The sequence below is a fragment of the Carassius carassius genome, chromosome 35, assembly GCF_963082965.1.
Source record: "Carassius carassius chromosome 35, fCarCar2.1, whole genome shotgun sequence".
In the NCBI taxonomy this organism is placed as follows: Eukaryota; Metazoa; Chordata; class Actinopteri; order Cypriniformes; family Cyprinidae; genus Carassius; species Carassius carassius.
In genome coordinates this window covers 20571976-20578177 of record NC_081789.1, presented here as the reverse complement: position 1 = coordinate 20578177, position 6202 = coordinate 20571976, and the positions used below count along the sequence as shown (strand labels likewise).

At 44.0% G+C, this 6202-nt stretch overlaps 1 long non-coding RNA gene across 1 annotated transcript; it reads left to right on the top strand.

Moving 5' to 3' along the window:
• The first annotated feature begins 464 nt into the window (after window positions 1-464).
• On the top strand, window positions 465-2989 carry LOC132115747 (uncharacterized). Its single transcript, XR_009425554.1, has 8 exons — window positions 465-576; window positions 681-752; window positions 849-926; window positions 1030-1149; window positions 1233-1325; window positions 1468-1688; window positions 1854-2013; window positions 2104-2989. It is a non-coding gene; the product is annotated as an uncharacterized LOC132115747 (long non-coding RNA).
• Window positions 2990-6202: the final 3213 nt, after the last annotated feature.

Genomic DNA, 6202 nt, shown 5'->3' with positions numbered 1-6202 from the left:
TTGCAATTGGGTCTTTCGGTTATACGGCTTACCCGAAGACGTGTCAGACCGAGGACCTCAATTCACCTCTCAACTATGGTCAGCCTTCTTCAAAGCCCTGAATGTCAATGTCAGTCTCACTTCTGGTTATCATCCCGATTATCATAAACGATTGGATGACGCGCAGTGAGGAGGTTTGGAATCGGGCTCATGTTCACCTTCAACACGCTGTTCGGTCGGACCTGTAGAGGTCCGACCAGGGGCTGAATCGGCGGCGACACATCGGTGTGATGGTGACACGCTGTGTACCGCGGCGCCATGCCCATCTCGGGACTCGGGAGTGCGACCAGTGCTGAAGTGGCCTCATATGGAGCAACCCGAGCGGCGTGACTGGGGCTGCGGATGCCATAAGCCCCAGGAGCCTCTGAAAGTGTTTCAAGAGTTTGAGCACAAGTAAGTGATGTTATTTGTGACGTTTTTTGTCTTGGAAACTATTGCTTCTATTTAAGATAAGGAATCCTTTAATCATAATCTGTTTTTCATTAGGACACTTGACTGGTTACTCGCCGCAGCAGTTTCTGGATGAAAGGTGTCGAGGTGTGTTGTACATTCCATTAGCATTGCACAGTTCAATTATAGTTTCATTACTGAATATGCAATACTCTGCACTGAAGTTAAAGCTGTTATGTTTGCTCTTCCAGCTCGTCAAGTACTAAGCTTTACACCCCCAGCAGCAAATTTACCCTGGCAGCATATGGGTGAAAACGCTGGAGGTATGTAATATGTTGCTAAGTGTTCCATTTTAAGTCCAATTCATTAAATGTATGCAATAACTTCAAACATATTTTTACGTCAATGATTATCAATAGGAGAAAGTCATCGCTCTGTAATTGGCCCTTGGACTCCCCTGGCATCTCGTGTACAGCATGAAGTTTTCAGCTATGAAGGTATATTTTAGGCCTATGTCTTAGTGTCCAGTGTTTTAAAAGTATTGAAAATAGTGCCTTTAGGTGTTTTTTTTTTTCGTTGTTGTTTTGTTTTTTAATGTAGATTTCCAGAGACTCCAGAATAAAAAACAAGCCGTGATGGATGAGAACCAAGCCCTTAGGGAGGAGAACCAAGCTCTGAGGGAGGAGAACCAAGCTCTGAGAGAAAGCACTGCACGAGCAGGTAAGAACATGCACAAAAAAGTCAAACTTAGGAAAGAGTACATGATGTATGTACAAAATTACCATATGCCTTTCATTTTGTAGCTTCGGATGACAGCGGCTCAGAGAGCTCACTTTAAGAGCAGGTGAAGCAAGTTGGGACAATGTTGAAGACGTTTGCTCGCACTGGGCAATCAGGTACAACTTGCAAACAACACCAGTGGTTGTTGGTTTAATTCCCACTGGGGCCTACCTATACATGTAGTAGACCTAGATATAAATGTCATATTTTAGTAGTTGAGGGACCAGGACTGACTATTATTTTATTTAACCCCTGTAGGTGCAGATCAGACCTTAATGCTGCGACGTCTTGGAGAGTTTGGCGATGTTGTGCGTAGCATGGACAACAAAATGGACACTATGCTGCAACATTTCAGTGCCAATGTGTCTGTTGGAGAGTTATCCCTGCCAGGGGATCTGTTACTCCCCCTAGACACCCAGGAAGATTCGGCGTTGCTTGACAACAGTTTGAGGCAGGATAATGAGCTCCAGGAACGATTTGTAAGTGTGCTAAAAAGTAGCAGGGTAGTATGGTAATCTAAAAAGTAGAATTAAGATTGTACACTGCATATTCTACAGTCTGAATCCACACCCTGTCACATTTTATATGTATGTATGATAAGCTTCAGGGAAATGTAATTTGTAACACTTTTTTTGGATTTTCAGCTTCGGTTTTTGGCAATCAAATGTGGGAGGGACCTAAAGACAACCGTCTGGCGGATGTTTCAAAGTATCTTTTCTAATCACCTTTCCATCAATACAACCTGGACTGGAGTTGGGGATAAAGCATGTTTTAGAGACATGTTCCTTAAGACCATTGTTCAAAGTAAGTTGGATGTAAAAAAAAAAAAATGTTTAGTAGATGTGTATGGCATTATGCCATTCAAATGGAATGATAGATCTGTATTTTCTACAGGAGCCATCCGGAAGAACCCGGCAACCCAGGATGCCACTGATGAAGCCGTCCAGGTTAACATTACCGTGTTACCTGAAAGGAGCATCTGACTGTGAAGGCGGAAAAAGGCGTCGCACAGCTGAGAGGGACCCACAGCCGACCCCTTAAACCTAGGCTGACTACTGACACCCCAGCATCACTGACAACTGGAACCCTTTCTTTATCCTGCAGTCAGTAACATCAAGACCCCTAAAGAAGCCAGAAGTGTCAGACTGCACTCACCCAATCCACACTGTTCACTTTATATATTATCATAGTGCTTAACTCTTATTATATTGTTAAATATAGCTTATAAATCCTTGTGCCACAGGTCAGCATTGCAGGTATGTCTGTTCTACTACTGTTTTTACCTCAGTATTTTTTATATATATATGTGAAGATGTTTATCACAGATACAAGAGACATCTTGTACCCCAGGTCAGCAATGCCATTATAATGGTCTATTCTACTCCAGAGCTTTATTCTAAATTATTACCACTTATCTTATTGTTAGAAATGGCTTGTAAATGTGATGTTATAACTGAATTTTTTTTGTTGTCCTGCACATTCTTTGGTACCAGATATACTCATTACTTATGTTTACTGGTAATTCTTTTCATCCCAGAGCTGACCTCTTTATATTATTAACAATTATTGTAAGTGTTATAATTTGCTTGTAAGCTAAGGCTGTTTTTTTGACAATTTAATAGGAAACCTGCATGTTCTTTTGTGTGTGTGTGTGTGTGTGTGTGTGTATATATATATATTTTTTCTTTTTTTTCTGTTATTTATATTTCAGTGATCTGACATCATGTTTCAATGACAGTTACTGTACTTTGAAATGTGGAATTAAAACTTCAAATGGAAATTTGTCTGGTTTGATCAATCATTATTCTTGATAAACTGCATGATATATATATATATATATATATATATATATATATATATATATATATATATAAGCGGCGACCGATCGCTCGAAAATAGCGTTTGCCTCCGACGGGGCACGGAAGGGTCGCCTTTGATATAACGGCGGCGGGACGGCGGTTGGCCCGCGGGACGGCCGCAGAACGAAGGCGGTAGGAAGCCGACGGTGCACCGTCAAACGTGTTTGCGATTACGCCATTCTGACGCTTCTTCCGCCGACTCATTGCTATCTGGGACTGTTCTGCCTCTGAAGGAACTCAGGCAGTTCAGCACTGACTGGGCACGCTCGCTGGTGAGCCGTGCCGTCATACTCACCGAGTCTAACTCCATACCGAGATAAGAGATTCTCTGCGCATGGGAGAGCTTGCTCTTCTCTCGGTTGACCTGAAGCCCCAACTGACCATGGTGCCAGAGCACCAAGTCCCTGTGATCGCACAACTGCTCTCGGGACCGGGCCATAATGAGCCAGTCGTCGAGATAGTTGAGGATCCTGATGCCCACTTCCCAGATTGGGGCAAGGGTGCCCTCCGTGACCTTCATAAAGACACGGGGGGACAGGGAGAGCCCGAAGGGGAGGACCTTGTACTGCCATGCCTGACCCTTGAATGCAAACCGCAGAAACGGTCTGTGGCGAGGGAGGATCGAGACATGAAAGTACGCGTCTTTCAGGTCGATTGCTGCAAACCAGTCCTGGGGCTGAACGCATTTGATAATGTGTTTCTGTGTTAGCATCTTGAACGGGAGCTTGTGCAGGGCCCGATTCAGGACTCACAGATCCAGGATAGGCCGAAGGCCACCGCTTTTCTTGGGTACGATGAAGTAAGGGCTGTAAAACCCTTTCCTCATCTCAGCTGGAGGGACTGGCTCGATTGCATCCTTTGCCAGCAGGACAGCAATCTCCTCACACAAGACAGAGGCGTCCCGGACTGCCACACTCCCAAACTCCGTACAAGTGGCACCAAAAGGTAAAAGTCGACATAACCGCAGTGGTGCAGCGATGGGGAGTTGTGTCAGATGGCCCAGAAGGCATCGTGTTCCGAGTCATCACAGCCACACTCCCGGAGGAACTGGCCAGAGACGCGTGGAGAGGTGTTGCGTCTCCGAACCGCAACCTCTTGACCGCTGGCGAAAGGGGGCATCGTTGGTGAGAATGACGAGGCAGTGCATCGCTCATCATCAACCCGCGAACCTTGCAACTTGGAGGAAAGGGAAATTGCTCTTTTATGAAAAATTGGGTGCTGCCGGCCATTGGACCAGCGGTGGAGCCTTGGGTGAGAGGCGCAGACTATTCCTCCCAGTGGCGCCGTTTTGCGGACACAAGTGCACCGCAATCGCACTCTCCTGCTGGGGAATGTCGACGCACCCCTAGCTGCCCCGCCATCGAGGGTAGTGAGGACGGAGGGAATTAAATGAGCTGCTTCCGGCCGTAAAAAGGGGCTATCCACGACTAAATCACTTCCCCATGCACATCCGGGACGAAAGGAACCAGAGCAAAACGCGGTTGTGAGCCGCACTCTACATCAAGAACCAATCGAACAGCCATGAGCACTCAGGGCTGGGCGGTGCATTCACCTCCATCCTGATGCTCACAGCCGCCCGGGCAAGCACGGCTGTCAACTCTGGGTCCAATTCGGCAGTGGCGACAACACCCAAGGGGGGCAGCCCCGCCAAATCTTCATCCACAGAGGTCAACAGCCCATCCCCGATGCTGCAATCGACATCTGATCCCCGGCGGCAAACTGAATGACCCGTTGGGACTGCCATAAGACAGCCCAGCAAAATCACCCAGCAGCTGCACAGGACAAACACTGCGGAAGGGGTAAGAGGTTCGTGGAGCGTGGAGCGTCGACCGGCGGAGAAGCTCTCACTGTCAGCTTCAAATCTCCCAGAGCACTAGCCGGTGGTCCTCTGCTCGTGGCAGAGAAACTGGAACGGGATGTGACAGAGGGGTCTGCTCCTTTCCCTTTAAGAAAGTTGAGACGTGATGGTTTCAGATGCTAATCAGCTGGTGCTATTTATAAAGAAGAAGAAGAAAAAAATTTTTAGGGTGTTTCTGTTGTGTTAGTCTTTGAGAATATGTTACTCTGGATTTGCAAATTACTGCATGCAAAGTGAAAAAAATTTTGGCACACCCAGTGTGGGCGCTATTCAAAATTTGAATAAATATTTAGTTTTTTATGCTGCTAAGAGAACCAGCAGTGACTTACATGTGGCAAGTTTTCAGAAGTGGCATCCATATATAAATGTGGGATCAGTCTCAAAATTGCAGTGATGAACATAATGATGACCAGAGCAATGGACGGGACAAAAATATGATATGTGCTTTTTACGAACACTAAACACGTCTGATTTTGCCCTATTTTTCCTTGATATGCTTTTTATTATTCTCAAAAACAGCCAGCTACCAACTTCCATTTTATGAATCACTAAGGAATATGATTTCAACTAAAAATCTTTACTGTTCTAATCAAAAAAGTCACCTACATCTTGGATGGTCTGATGGTGAGTAAATTAACAGTGAACTATTCCTTTACAGTTTTTTATGATTGCTATGACATTTTTTTTTTTACAAAATATAAAATATTTATATTTTATATTTTTACAAAATATGAAAATCACAATTATCCAAACACCACACTTAATTAGCATAATTCCTAGATTGTTTGCAAAATGACACACTTCAAAACATGTGAAAATGCTATTAGTTTTCATTTAAAAGGCTTGATGGACTGGTCCAAGACACATTGGAAAATCTTAACTTCACCCTAATAAACATACTGCAACTCTTTATGGTGCAGCATTTTTCCTCATGTGGTCAATTTGTACATTACATTGTATTTTGTACAAGATACATTAACAAGAGTCAAGTCAGACATTGACTAACATAATTACTGATGTTAACACACAGAGAAAATGTGTAATAAACACCTTGCAGATATAAAATGTGTAAATAATGTTTTATGTTTTGATTAACAGATAGCTAACACTTAACGTCGGCGAAACCATAACTATTAACTATTTTATTTTATTATTATTTTTTACAATAGTGTAATAATATACAATAGCTCTCATCATAACATTAGTCTAAACGTTAGCAGTTAATGTTCTGCAATTCTGTTTTGAGCTGCGCGCGCTGAAGATGACCAGAGTGAGC